Source organism: Thunnus maccoyii, chromosome 9, assembly GCF_910596095.1.
Source record: "Thunnus maccoyii chromosome 9, fThuMac1.1, whole genome shotgun sequence".
Lineage (NCBI taxonomy): Eukaryota > Metazoa > Chordata > Actinopteri > Scombriformes > Scombridae > Thunnus > Thunnus maccoyii.
In genome coordinates this window covers 29199625-29215264 of record NC_056541.1, presented here as the reverse complement: position 1 = coordinate 29215264, position 15640 = coordinate 29199625, and the positions used below count along the sequence as shown (strand labels likewise).

At 40.1% G+C, this 15640-nt stretch overlaps 1 protein-coding gene across 1 annotated transcript in view; it reads right to left on the bottom strand.

Annotated features, from left to right (window-relative positions):
• Positions 1–15640, bottom strand: part of sema4c (sema domain, immunoglobulin domain (Ig), transmembrane domain (TM) and short cytoplasmic domain, (semaphorin) 4C) — a 94814-nt gene that overhangs the window by 50454 nt on the left and 28720 nt on the right. Inside the window, exon 2 of the mRNA XM_042422362.1 lies at positions 14099–14225. The gene's annotated coding sequence lies outside the window, so the exon portion shown is untranslated. The remainder of the gene's footprint in view (positions 1–14098; positions 14226–15640) is intronic.

The following is a 15640-nucleotide window of genomic DNA, read 5'->3' as shown; positions in this document are numbered from 1 at the left end:
GGACATTCAAGGACTCCTGCCTGTCTGAAAAAAATGCTTAAAAATCTTCAACAGACACCTCTCTTTCATTTGCACGTTCTCTTTTTCTGTCTGTTGCGGGTTTGTGCTTTTCTTTCATTCCATCTTCCTCTCTTTCCTCTTGCCTGCCAGTTCAACGACATAACTGTTTACCTCAAATAATAGTTCACAGAAGTAAATGTTGATTTTCAAATCCAGGAAACAAGGGTTTATACAGTCATAATGAAATGTCATCAGTAAGGTAGTTTAAAAATTGGGCCTGTCCAGGATATTTCCTTTTCAGCCAGGGCATGCTGGGACAGGAAAAAAACTGGTATATAGAAAGGAAAAACTCTCAAAGGACCACTATGATCTGCAAGGCAAGGGTCACATGACTGAAGGCCAATACATACTTGTAATGTATACTGTAGACAGGTCCGCTTGTATTCCTTCATTATAGGTATTGATTTATAGTTCACATCACATTTAACCCATTGATAGCACCGTTACAACACTAGATGGATGGATCATACTTGATCATTCCAAATCGAGATTTAATAATATTCTCCACACAAAATTTCTTTACAGTCTTACATATAACTGGAGTTATGTCCAGGTAACTTCACTTTCGTCTTGTCTAATTTCTGTTTAGTTGTGACAAAGCAGTTCCTTATCAATGTGATTCAAATATTATCAACGTAAAAAAAAAAAAAATCACAACGATTGCTTCTATATAAATTACTTCAAAGATTCTGTATTACAGTTCTACAACATTACACAAATCTATTAAAACAGACTTTTCTCTAAAATTATTTAATGTGTGGGTCTGTCACCCAGTAAAAGACTAACGGTCTTCGTTATATCTGGCTGGACAAATATCAGATAATGAAAAGAGCACAGTTCAATGCTACTGAAATGTCAGTTTTAATAGTAAATTATACACACACACACACATGCGTGTGTGCGCGCGCACACACACACACACTCTACATTCACACACATGGGTATAGATGTATGTATTTATTTTATTATTATATTTTATTTCCATTTCCATTTACAATTATTCCATTTACATATACATTTGTTTGATGTGTTGTGTACTATGTTGTTCAGTATCTTTTCTTGACTCCATATATTTTTAAATCGAAACTCCACTGAAATTTTGAAAATTTCAATAAAAAGATTTAAAAGTAAATACATAGTATTCCTACTGAAATGAATAATTTATAGCATTTTTAAAATAAAAAACAGCTCAAACCCACCACCAGTATGGCTCATAAGCAATGGTGGAAGTTGTGGTTCTTACCTATCTTACTATCCTTGACTTTAAAATAAGAGTAGCGATACTAAAAAAAGTACTTAATTATAAGTAAAAGTCTTACATTCAAAATTGTACTTTGTCAGTTATACTGATATATAGGCTGTTATACTACATAATGATTATTACTGATGCACTGAAGTGTACATATCAATTTAATATTGAAGGATATGCATTTGGATGGTTTAATCTGTAACAATGCATCATATTTTATAATGTATACATTTTGAATTTTAAATCTTAATCTGCAACGTAACTAGTAACAGCTGTCAAATATAAAGTGAAATATTTCCTTTGTAGAAGTATTAAGTGGCATAAATAAAGTACAAATGCCTCAAAAAAGTACTACAGTACAGGGACTAGAGTAAATGTACTACATTCCACCACCTTCTTTAATATAACATTGTAATATTAGCTCACTTAGCCAACACAGCTGGCAGTAAACAAGCTAGCAGGCTACCTCACTAGCAGTAGTTATAGCTTTGAGAGCATGTAACTGTACAAACCATTTGAAAACCACCAAATGTATATTCTTCAGTTCACCACAGTTTGATTTATTTAGCTGTTTTAACAGTATATAGCAGATGGATTCTATATCGTGCCAATATAGAAAATGGAGTCATTCACCAAAGGACAATAACAATCAAGTGAAAACAAATTAGCTAGGTAGTATTGTTTTCCACACAGTGTTGTTGACTGCTTCTCTGAACTTGATGTCATTCTGCTACTAAAACTGCACATTGAATCTTCAAGGCACAACTTCTGGGAACTTTATGAACGCCGAGGGAAACAGCTATTCAGTGTATGATGTAGGCTATTTTTCTTTTTCTTTCTATCAAACCGACTATTATGATCCCTCGCTGTGTCATAAAAAGCGAGATTGAGCCTCGGTCTACCCTGATGACCAAATTAACTCTCTTGCTCTGTCTCTCACCACAGCCTCTTTAAGGTCCGGTGGTGTCACATAACTCTGCAGGCGGTATCAAATCATCTTTTAGCTGCTGGTGTTGTTGAGCCTGGTTTAGCTAATGAGCTAAGACATGGCAGCCTAATAATATCAGTCAGCACTCCACAATAGAGAGCTCATTAAAACATACAGAGAAATAGGCCACATGTTCTGATTAGGTTGCTGAGCTCCTGTGTGTGTTTTGGCTGTCGATTTGTGTCGTGTGTATTTGAGCCTGAGTGCGTGTTTGCATGTGTGTTTCTTGTTGTAGTGTATTTGGAAGTAAGAAGAGTCCCTGTAGGGAGAAGCAAAGCAGGATTGTTTCTTCGAAGTGAGTGAATGCTGGGGAAAAGGGAAAAAAAAAGGAAAAGAAGAAGAACGTTTTCAACCCGTATCTGTCTGTCCTCCTTTCTTTCTATCCTCTTTTTTCCACTGTCCTCTTACTGCCCTTCATTTTCTCCATGTCTTCTTTCCTGGCAGCCTTTTCCTTCCCTTCCTCCCATATTACCACACACACACACACACACACACACACACACACACACACACACACACACACACACACACACACACACACACACACACACACACATTGACCTCTGGTGCAGTCCCAGCTGATTGCTAGTCCTTCCAGGCATTGTTTGACTTTTAACCCCGACCTCTGACCTTTTCTGTGGGTAACAGAGAGCCAGGGCGCATCACCCACTGCCCTCCTCCCCCGACTATCACGCTGGGACAGACTTAATGTCCATTAACCCGTAACTGCCCCCCCCTACACACACACACACACACACACACACATACTCACACACACACACACAGACGGATGGACTAAAGGACAGCCCCCACCCTTCATCTCCTCTCTCGCCTCCCTGCAAAACAAACACACCAGCTACCGTCAGCTCTCTTCCTTCCTTCCTTCCTGCTACCCCGTCCCCTACCGCCCCTCCACCTTTTATTGCTCCTGTAGCATTTAAAAACACACACAAATACAGACAAGTGCAAACTCTCACACTCACAAGTCTTTTTCACTGAAATGGAACAAGCTAGAATCAAACGATTTCACACCTCGTGGACGGAGGGATGAGAGCCGCTCGAGGACTTTTATGCCGCGTTCCCCTTACTTTGTAATCATCATAGTGGAAAGATGGAGCAGCACTGGTGCATGAATGGTTGGACACATATTTTCAATACTGGATCGTTTGAAATATTCAAAAGAGGAGCTTTCTGACAGAATAATAGTCTTGTCAAAGTAGAAAAGCCTCTGAAACAGCATTAAAAGCATCATGGGACACTGAGTCTCAGTGGTGAGAGCAAGACTAATAATGCTCTATGGATTTTGAGGTGAAATTACTAGTAGTAGCCTAGGTACTAGTCATTTTAATAATAATTATAAAACATCACAATTCAAGAAATAGCCAAAATTTGAATTCCAAGTGCAATTCGTTATGACCAAATACAAACCAATGACATTCCCCTGGTCCACTGTGTTCAGTGCTAATTAGCAAATGTTAACATGCTAACACACTAAACTAAGATGGTGAACAGGGTAAACATTATACGTTATACACTATATTATTATATCAACATGTTAGCATTGTCATTGTGAGCATGTTAGCATGCTAATGTTAACATTTATCAGCCTCAGAGTTGCTGGCATGGCTGTAGACTCATTTTGTTTCAAGAATTTTTTGAAAATCTCAAATGGCACTCAGTTTGAGAAATGTGTTGAAAAAAGTCAATTTTTTTTAATTTTTTAATTTTTTTTTACAGGAAACAGTTCAAATTATCTCATCGCACTGGCAGGTTTTTCCACTTGTTTTAAAAAAGACTTTAAAAGATGTACTTGATAAGATATGCTAATATGAGTTCATTGCACCGTGATGATACTCACTACCTGTGATCAGGGAGGAATCTCCATCATACAGACAGTGGATATCACAATACTGAAAAAGAAAAATGTGGGTCCTATAGTTTCATTGTAGCACAGCTTTTTGAACTTTACTTTCGGAAAGGTCTTTAAAGATAAATTGCTCAAAACATGATCTTTTCTTCACACAGAAAGATTCATTGCCAAATGATAATTTGTGACCTGAGTTCACATGGTTTCATTTTTGTGATTCAAATGCAGTCTGAAGGGTTCAAAATGTTATCTGAGAGTCTCTGAGCCCATCACAGAGCCTTGGGAGAAGATGTATCATATGATAATTTCACCAATTTAGATGAATTTTTTACAGCTGAAACGTTTTGATCAGAGATCAGCCTTTAAAAACACGGAGGTCCCTCAAAAACAGCTTTAGTGATTTGAATCTGAGCTCGCACACTCTAAGTTGCTCTGTATGACAGCTCTAACTAAATGCCTGGAATATAAATGTAAAAATATACAATGGCTCTAGTTGTGGCAATGCATCAAAGAAGAGACTTCAAGGTTCTGGGTTCAAGTCCAGAGCAAAACGGCTATGAAATCGGAGTGAAAAAATATCATGTTACAGAGCTCCCTGCAAAATTGATGACTTGTGGGATGTGAAGTGAGGGAAGTCAACATGGACTTGAGCATTTTTTTTTTGCTATTTCTTCTCAAGTATTCATACAATGTTGCAGGGCCATGCGTGCAACAGTGCTGAAAAAACTCAGCTCTACATTTCACTGAGAAGCTTTTTCCTATACATTGACAAGAAAGATGAAGGCAACAGAGCTAATGCACTGCTTTTATTCACAGTGTGGCGCTAATGGAGCAGATATGGACACACCATTGACAGTGAAAAACACACACACACACACACACACACACACACACACACACACCATGCACACTCAGCATCTGAGAGTCTTTGTACAAAGACACAGGTGGACACTTACATCAGGTAGAGTGTGTGTGTGTGTGTTTGTGTATGAGGGTCTGCATGGTTTGAATACATGGCTTAAAGGCAATATCAAGCCTGAGTGGGTCTGCATCTAAGCGATAGCATTAATTAGCATATCTGTGAATATAGGTGTGAACAAACGTGTTGAGTGTCCATGCTGACCAGCCAACATTAAAGAGCTGCATGTGTGTGTTTATGGCTGTGTGTGCTGGCAGACTGTGCAGTGTGTTTGTGTTGAGCTGGCACAGACGAAAGACTGATAATCAAAGAGGGGTTTGATCAGCTGCATGCAGTGTGTGCGTGTCTATGAATGTAGGAGATGATTGCAGAAGAGTGTGTGATCATGCTTGCCGTAGCATCCTTCTGAAACATCCAACACCATATTAAACATTTTCTGAAAAAATGTTTGAAATCCCCCTTTAAAACTGCTCAGTATGTGAGCCACCCATCAATTTTCACGCACCTGGGCACATTTCCTATATTTGCATACAATTAATGATTTGCTAACCACAGCTGGGGCATCAAGCAATTCAAATGCATCAAGTAAATGTCACTGACTTTCCTTTCACATGATGATTGAAATTCACTTCCCATCCTAATTACCTCAAATTGAAGCGGAACTGAGCACCGCATTTGACTTAAAGCAACCTATTTCTACTTGATGGAAGTGTCCACAAAAAAATAAAAAATCTCTCATGGGAGCTTGCAGTGTAACATCTTAGCCTCCCTCACCGCTGCCTCCCACCAGCACCCTGCTCTTTCATGTCCCTCCCCTGGGAGATTCTGCAGGCCTTCAAATCTCTATCTTCCCTCCTTTCATCCCTGCTGTAGCTCCTGCTCGCTCACCCTCGCTCTCTCTACACCCCCTCACCCCCCTGCCGCCCCCACCGCCCCCCTGCCGCCACCTTGTCCGTGTCATGGTCGGCTGGGCAGGCGTGGTTGGCTTATAATTCTTTGATCGGCGCTCTGATCTCTTCCATCATTGCCAGGGGCTCCAGCTGATTACAGATGAAATGGATCTGATTTGGACTCTGACTGTGGGCCAAACACCTGCTCAGACCTGGGGAAGTGATAGAAGAGGAGGTGCAGGCAAGATGAAACTGGAGAGACTGACGTCCAGCTAATCGGACAGCGAGACCATCTGTGCTTTTGGTCTGTTGCGGTGGACGCAGGCCTGATGGAAGCTGATCTTATTCAGAACATTTGGGGAGTGAAGGAGATATGGAGATATTTCACAGCTATAAGTAGAAAGCTGCAACAATAGCTGAACCCTGATTTGACTTGTATGAGGTTTTGGTGCAAATATCAGGAATAGTGTTCTTGGCCCTAAAATTATTTTATTATTGGACAAAATTCTAAGAAGTTTGACAAGTTAGAAAATCTTCTAAATGACAATTAAAGCCCCACAAATATATATTATATATAACAATGGGCCAAATGGCTACATGTAATTTGAAAAAGGTCACTCATTATGACACACAATGATTGCAAGACTGCAGTTCACTAAAGGCTCTACAGGCATTTTAGTGTCTTTCAGCTCATTGTATCTCAATCTCACCATTCTTTATCAATCTCAATGCCAACTGCTGCAGGCAGCTGCTTTCAGAAATTAAATCTCTGTGCCATGGTACACAGATAAAGACACTGTATGCTACCTGCTAAGCACTAAACGGCAGGCAGACAAAGTTAGCAATAAGCTGGTGAACATAGTGATGCTAAAGAACCAGATTCTTCCTCAGGAGTTGGTAAAAACCAGAACAGAGCAAAGAGGTGACTGGATATTGGACTTACATTCATCAGGGCAACAGACACACAACTACAAATGAATGCTAATGTTGCTCTGTGTCTGCTGAGTGAGTAAATAGGCAACTGTTCACTAAAGACTTTTTATTTATCTGTATTGTATTCATAGCTTTTTGCACTGCCCTGCAGACCCTCCAAACTGATTTCCCTCCACTTGAGGGATATCAGTCTGAATCTATGAATCAGTCTATGAATCCCTTTGCTTTACTAGTTTTAGTTTGACTGGAGAGTTTTTAGTGTTCATAGATGGTCTTAATCATAGGATCTGAACCCTGTGCCCTGGAGGTCCACGGTTTTAATTCCAACCAATCACTGCTGCAATTAATTTCACTCAGTGTGTCACCCACGTCTGTCTGATTGAAAGTGCTAATCAGTGAAATGAGCAGACGTGGTCAGGAGTTCCTTATAGATGTCTTGCTTCAGAAAGTTTTCATCTTACATTATTTATTAAGCTAATAGGGCTTGATAATATAATCAAAACTCTATATCACAATACATTTTCAGTAGCGCCTGACCAACACTGGATTTCTGAGGCTATACTATACTATACTATACTATACTATACTATACTATACTATACTATACATAACATAACATAACATTTTTCATATGGATCCTTTAAATTAGGTTATTAACTTTGCCCAAGATCTTTGCTGAACAGAACATTTTACAGTTGAAAAATAAACTTGTCAGTGGACAAACATTGTAATGGTGACATGGTTCCTAAATTACCTCAAAAACAACAACAAAAACACTGCATTAGCCTGCCAATTTTTTGACTGGGCACTAATTTTCCTTTTTTGCGGTGCCGTGAGAAATTCACAATGATGTACTTTCATATCCAGTTATTCTGTAACTTTACTGGTATACATATAATATTTGTGTTAATACAGTATTTCATATTTTAAAGAATATAGTATAGCATAAATGTGTAAAAATCCCATTCAAAACTTTGTTTCATGCACGGCCAAGAATTCAGCTTTCTCCAGCAGAAATCTAGCTATGTTACATTAACCAGGTTCCTCTTAATCCCTCATCCTGATTGTGGAAACCAGGTGTCTCACTTTCATGACATTTACGAAATGTGATTACGGCAGAAAGCCAACAATAACCAGGCTACTTATGTGCAAGCAGACACATTGTCTGTGTTTTCCACTCTCTCAATCTCTCCATCTGGCTCTCCTTCTCCTTTTTCTCTGGTCGACCTTGTGCTGTCAGCGTGGCGTATGTTGTTCACGATGATCACACATGAGTGCAGTGAGAGGTGGTAAAACCCTTGTGCACTCTCCCCTGCCTCGACCTGCCTGCCCTGTGCGCAGGCCCAGGGGATGCTGGGATACTGCTTGGACCTGCCATCAATGCACATTATAAGTGCGTGTGTGCTAGTCCATGATCACCACGTAGTCACAGGTCGATCAGCCTTGCTCAAGGCAACGGACTGATTTATGAACCACAGGGTAACACACACAGACACAAATTCAATCAGACTGCTCACATATATGGACGGCATACACACATGAAACTATGAGTATATGTAAACGCACATGTACTGTACACACAAAACATGAAAATAATGCTTTGTCACATGTCATATGAACTCTCAAATCATCTTCAAAATCACCACTCACATATGTTGCAACCTGCTCCTCACACACCAGCGCACTAATCAAATCACTCTGGCAAACATGCTCGTTTCCCCCGCCGGCCAGATTCAGACAAACAAAAAAGCTGACAAACTTTCTCTGTTGTATTTCAAAGCTCATTAAAAAGTATTCACCGCTGAACGATTTAGCGCTATAATCAGCTCTGAATAATAGAAACGGTTGTATTGACACCTTCAGGCGCCCGACGTACTGTCTCATTTCGGAACAACAACCGCTGGGCGTGTGAATGCAAAACACTAAGACACACACACACACACACTATCTGCCTCTCGCTTCAGTTTCTCTCTCTGCCTCCCTGTCCCTGAAACACTCCCAGTGTATTCTGGCTTGGGGAGACCGCCTACTATGCTCCTAGGGGGGCTAATTGTCCTGTAATACTCTTTCACTTTCCCTCCCACTCTCTCTGTCCTCTCCCTCTTCTCGATTTTGTTCTTTGAGCGTTTCTTTCTGTAAGAGTTCAGGAGTTCACACTGAGCCCAGAGCCCTGGATCCCAGTGAGGTGCCATGGGGCAGAAAGGTTACACCTAGCTGGACTCCTATAGAAACAGCCCACACACACCTCAATGGCAGGCAGGTGGGGAGGGAGGCTGATAGAGAGACGAATAGAATGATAAAGCCGATAGGAGAAAACAGGGCTGAGGATTCAGGGACCTTAAATGCAGTTTTTATATATTGTATTTCTTTATGCTGTTCAAACATACATGACCACAACCTATCTGTAACACTGGATGGACCATATAGACGCTATCTGCCTGCATCAATGCTGAATACTGCAATCTTGCTGCTGCACCACTTCCTGCTTTCAGCACATTTAATTCTACCTCTCCAGCCGCCTCCCGTATTAGCATTTAGATGTATCGGAATTCATAATGTTTCTCTCAGTACGTGTTCATGTTCATTAGATGTTGTGTATCTCAGGCTCTGCTGTGGTGTTCATGAGCTCAGACACAGTCAGCTAGTTCAGATTTGTTCCAAAACATCACTCAGTAATTGGTTAAAAAGTGACTGAATTGCTTCTGATCAGGATCATCATTCATGACTTGGTTCTTACTTTCTCAATTTTGGTCATCATGGTATCGTTAATGATAATGCTGTGTTCATTAAGTTAATAGCTGAGATCTGGGAACACAGCGACATCACTATAAAGAGGTCTGACAGGGAAAGAAACCTGAGCAGTCAGACAATCAGACATGTCTGAAATAAAGGTTAGCCAAACATATTTGGAAGACAAAACAAAATTCAGATTTATCTCCAAATAAATGTCTAAATAAAAGTCTTTCTGAACCTTTTTTGCTTTGTGACTCCTTAAAATAAACCAATGTTTTCTTGCGACCCCTCATCACCCGTAGTATCTCTACTGGTGGAGGGAAATTCAACCAAAAAGACAATTTCTTCTATTTTTCAAGACCAAAAAAGTTAAATGATCCAGTAAGTCACAAAAAAGCCAATGTTAGAGGAAAGTCTAAAATGATTTTTTTCCGGTTTCCTTTCTTAATGACCAGATCTATCTCACAACCCCCATGTTGGGAGCTACTGGTTTACATAATCTGGGAAATGCCTAACCTTGTTGTGTGTCATCAATTGTGTTTCTTATTGTATCAAATGTAGAAATTATTCATAGAAATCATCCTTCAAGTGTCATCTATCTAACTCCCTGTTGGTTAAAGAAAGAAATTGAGAAATTGTGTTGTCTTACTATCGTAATAAAACTGATCTCTGTATTACCTTCAATCATCGCTTTTAATGTCACTTTTATTCTTTGACTTTCCCATTTTACTTTTTATACATAAGCCATTCAAACTGCTGAAAGGCGAGCAAAAACTGTAAAGGAAAATAAAGAGAGACACTTTCCTCTGACTCAACGAATACTGACAATGAAGGTGCCCTTGAGCAAGGCACTTAACCCAGCAAGAGTCGATGTACTCAGCAACTGAGAGAAGTCTGGAGACAATGAAAGAGTTGAGTTTCTGCTACTGGGCAGCTCCCAGCGGCCAAAATTAGCAGACTGTGGTTGTACTGGTCAGCTCCCAGGAATGAATGTGCATTACTGTAAAAATGCAAAGCAGGACTTTTCAGAAAAAAATTCTGTGCATACTCAGCAGAAGCAAATCCTTCCCTGGATGAATAAATGCATAAAAAAAATCTGCCAATGACAGCTATCGGATCAGTTAGCGAAATCGACGGTAATCAGTTAAAAATGCACCTGGCAGACATACAGTGCAGATAGATATTTGTAGAAAGCAAGAGGGGAAAGAGAAGATGAGAAGCGAAAGGTGAGAAGAGTAAGAAAGGAGTGGTGGGCCTCGATGCTCTAACGCAGGGTCTATTAGATCCTGATTGGACCCATTAGGAGGGAAAGGCGATACGCGAACTGCGAGCAGCGCTCCTCCAGGCCCGGCTCAACATTAACTACTGTCTGCTCTCTACTTTGTTGAACACTCGGGCTGATCGATAGCAAAAAAGGGGGGAAGGAGAGGAGGGAAGGAGGTGGTTGAGGCGAGGAGGAGAGAAAAGAGGTCCAGGTTTACGGGAAGATAAGCTGGGATCGATAAAGAGACAAGGACTGCTGCTACGCGGACAGGGAGGATGGAGGAATGCAAGATGCGGCAGGTTCACACTCGTTCACCTCATCAAACCTGACAGAGGGGAACCTTGTGTGTGTGTGTGTGTTGGGTTAGCATCATCTCTTGCTTGTTTGTGTATATGTGTATGTCACTATACTTATAAGTAGCAGCAGGGGCTTCTTGCATTTTTACTTTAACAATGGAAATATAAATTCAAAGCTGATCAAATAACTTTTACTGTATAAACCCCAAAACACTTGAGTAGGTGGCTCACATGGTCAGTTCAACATTACATCTCCACAGCAGTAATTCCATCGATACAACAACACACGGCATTCACTTATTCACTTTCTTGCAAAAAGAAAGCGAAGAGAAGAAAAAGTTTATTTCTCAAACTATCCCTTTAACCAAAAAGCTGATCTCATTCAACCGATAAATTCCAATCTCTTCTTTGCCATTCTTTGTTTGGAGTTAAGCTACCTTCAATAAAAATCAACACTTCCTGCTGACGCTTCAAATTAAAAGCCTAGGAGAGGGAGGGATTATGCCCTTCAATCCTCTAGAGGGCTTTTAATGTGAAGCACTGTTGCAGAAAGCGTTGACAGTGGCTTGACAGCAATCGAAAAAAACAAAAACAAAGTGGAAACAACAGCAAAAAATTAGTGGATGAAAAATTCTGTCAGGGAGTCTCAGAGCAACAGCACGGCCAGTATGACAAAATGATGTTGTTGTACTGATGGAATTAGTGCTGTGGAAATATAAGCATGGAGGAAGTGCTGAGTGTGTATTACCAGCAAACAGCATCAACAGCAATAACAGGAGTGGATCAGAAAACAGGGAGATGTCTTACTAAAATATATAAAGGCCAGTAAACATATACCTGTTTCAAATAAAGGCTCACTTCATTGCAACAGAGGTAAATAAAGACCTCTGCAACTATTTGAGAATACACAGCAGTAGAAATGTGCAGGAATCTGTGCATGAGCTCTGCAGTTCTGGTATTATGATTGGGTCGGTATGAGGCATGCATATAAGTGCAGCACATTTATCTGTGCGTACCTGACACCTGTCACGCTGCTTTGATGTACATTACCTCCACCTCCATCTTTCTTGCACCTCCCCATCCCCCCCCCACCTTCCTTCCCCAAGCTCTCGGTGTCAAAAAGCTATTCATGATCTGCAACCAATATCCTCACAGAGATAAACACACACTGTGATAGACACAGACAGAGAGAGAGAGAAAGAGAAATCCAGAATTATTACAGAGAATAAGGGATAAGCGCATTGTGACGAGAGAGAGAGAAACACACACTCTCTTGTGGGAAAAACTATGGATTGAGGAATAGAGAAATGTTGCCTGAGGCTGTTTTTTCACACCTCTGTGTTGATGTGTGTGAATGTGCGTGCGCGCTGCTTGGTCGTTGTTGTCATCATGGTGTATGAGTGTGTGTGTTTTTTAAGTGCATCCCTCTTCTGCCTAAGTGTCGCAGTATTCTGTGATGGCAAGTTGAGGATACAAATTACTTTTTTTATAGGAGGCAATTTACTCAAGTCTGCTGGAGCTCCCAGTCACTCGATCATGCAGACAACTGATCGAAAATGAGGGAGCCCTTCATCGCAAACAGGAGATGGCCACCTACTAACACACATCCACATATAGTGACATCCACTGTTCTACTATGACAGGTACATAGGTTTGGTGTCAAAAGTGAAGGGGAAACAATAAAGTGTTGGTTATGGATTATAACCACAGTTTCTCTGAGTATAATCTAAGAGCTGGGGTCCTGACTTGATTGTTAAAAAATCTACACTTACTGTATATTAATATTGGTAATCCAAAAAAAAAAAAAAAAAAATTTAAATTGTTTTACTATTATCCTATAACCCTACTTCAAACCACATCTAGGTTTCTTGAGACCTGGTATGGTGCCTGCCAGAAAATGATGTATTTGCACTGCCTCATATTTTACTGCTGTTCACCTGTACTGTCCTTTCAAATTCTAAAATCAAATATAGATTAAATGTCATCGTAATTTAAAGCATGGTATCTACAAAAGAAGGCAAGGGGCACTCACTCATTGATTTTACACATAAAGGCCAGTCTACTTGTCATGAGGAGCTGTAAAGACAGTTCCATAATGTTTTGAGTGGAACTGGTGTGAGCTTTCCAAAGTCTTGAGAAAATGACCCTGATGATGTCATCAGGGTCATCTCTGACTGGCTCGAGATTTAAATTTTTCAACAGAAAGTCTATGTTACAGATTGGATGTGAGGAGTTCGAAAAAAGTGGGCATTTACCAGGCAGGAAGAATATAGAATATAGGAAGATGCTATCGAATTGCATTATGGGACATGTAGGATCAAACATTTTCGAAGCTTGACCCATACTATGGATTAAAAGTCTGGATATCTTGGCCTCTGCTGCTTCGATTTTGACTGCTCTTCTTCTAAATCTGTCTTTCATGACTTCCACCAATAACCTTCAGCATCTTCCCTAACAAATGGTTTTAAAATCTAAAACCCAATATCCAACTGGACTCAACATTTTTCTTTCATTTTCCCTTTTCTTTTTTCTGTGCTCCTTTGTTATCTCATGGCTCATGCATCCCTCTCCATTTTCTCTTTGTCTTGCTCTAGAATAATTTCTTTCCGGGAGTACCTGAAAATGCCTGTAATTTCCACGTCCTGTTTTGACAACTGCCGCCCTCCCTCCCTCCCCCTCCTGCACCATTTTCCTTTTCATCCTCATATTCACTTTCTTATTTGTTTTGATTCTTTGTTCATTTTACATGCACCCCCATTCCTCTTCCTTTCTTTCCTCTGTTCTTCTTTCAGATTCACTATGCCAGTTGTGCTGTTTGCAAAGGAAGGTTTCGGAGGCGGCAGAAAAGATGCTGCTGTGTTTTTCTTCTCCACCCTTTGTTCTGTTTTTACTTTCTTACTTGTTTTTCTTCTCCTCCCCCGTGCGTCTGTGTGCTTTCTTCTTAATCTCCCTTTCAGTTTTTTTGCTTCCGTCTTCTTCGTGAATGTTGAATAGAGACACTCGACTCAGATGAAGGTCACATTGGGCTAAAGGAGAAGACGACAAGAAAAGAGGGGTGATGAGTGACAAGGGTGAAAGTTTGTGTGTTTGCATGCATGTACAGTATGTCCATGTGAGATTGGCAAGGCTGCATAAATCAATTTAATGTTCCTCTCAGAGATGACAATTCCAAACAAATAAGTACACACAAATACAAACAGCTGTGCTATTCATATGTGCACAAGGCCAAATATGTATCCACACACACTCCAAACATGCTAAAATGTACAAATATACAAACAAGGAAAAGGGGAAAAAATGCAAGCTTAGCAAGCAATCTTGTTAGCTTAGTTGCTAACGCGACACTAAGTTCACACAGTTTTTTCAAACGATATATTTGTTACATACAGCAGCTGTCTGAAAGCTATTCCACATTTATGGAACAGTTTATAGTCTGCCACAGTAAGGTTAAATAAAAGTAGATGATGCAAAAAAGCTAGTAGTTTCCTCCATTTTGAACTCTTTAGTTCTCTGTTCCCTCAAAGATTAGCACTAAGACAACGGACCAAATTCACGTATCAAAGTTCACCAAAATTGAACTTACACAAACTTTGACACATGATAGCAGTGATTTAATAGGAATTATTTAATTTTGCCACAAAAGTTGCCATTTTAATTACTTGACTGGGCGTCAATACCACATAAAACCCATTCGCACATACAAAGCCACATGTATCAGGAACACACCTGAACCCTCGAGGCTCACAGACATTGGATCCCAGGGTTCACACTGCAGATCACATAACTAACTGCCAAATCCCAGCCAGTATGTGTGTGTGTGTGTGTGTGTGTGTGTATGTATTTGTGTGTGTGTGCAGAGGCCAGGATTCATGTCAACATCAATGGCTCACTAATCACAATGAGAGCGCTGAGGGCCAAGCAGATACTGTCAGTAACATATGGGCCGGCTAGTGTTACACAGAGGGAGCATATAAAGGAAGCCTCTGACACCATCATAGTTCATTCACTGCTGTCAATAAACTAAACTCTGGAAACTCAGCTACACTCTGTGCTCACTGCACTGCACTTTATCGAGTGGAAAAGCTGTGATGTTCATTAGACTTTATTGATTCAAACACAAGAGAAAGACTCAAATTGTTCGCAGACCCTTGGCATAACTCTCACAACAATGAACACTGGAAATCTCTGAGAAACATTTTTAATTTAAAAAATCTTAGTAAATAAATGAGTTATTTTATGAAAAAAAATCATTACATTACCCGCACCCCTGTCTGATATTTCCCATATGACATGCCTTTCAACCCACAGACTGGTAAAATCCTCTTCTGATCGTTGCAAGAAAACAAAATGCAAGATACATAAAAATCTACAATTCTATTTGATGGCAGGTCCTCCAAAATCAAGTTAGATTAATTAAATGTGCTGGAAAGTGAATTTAAAC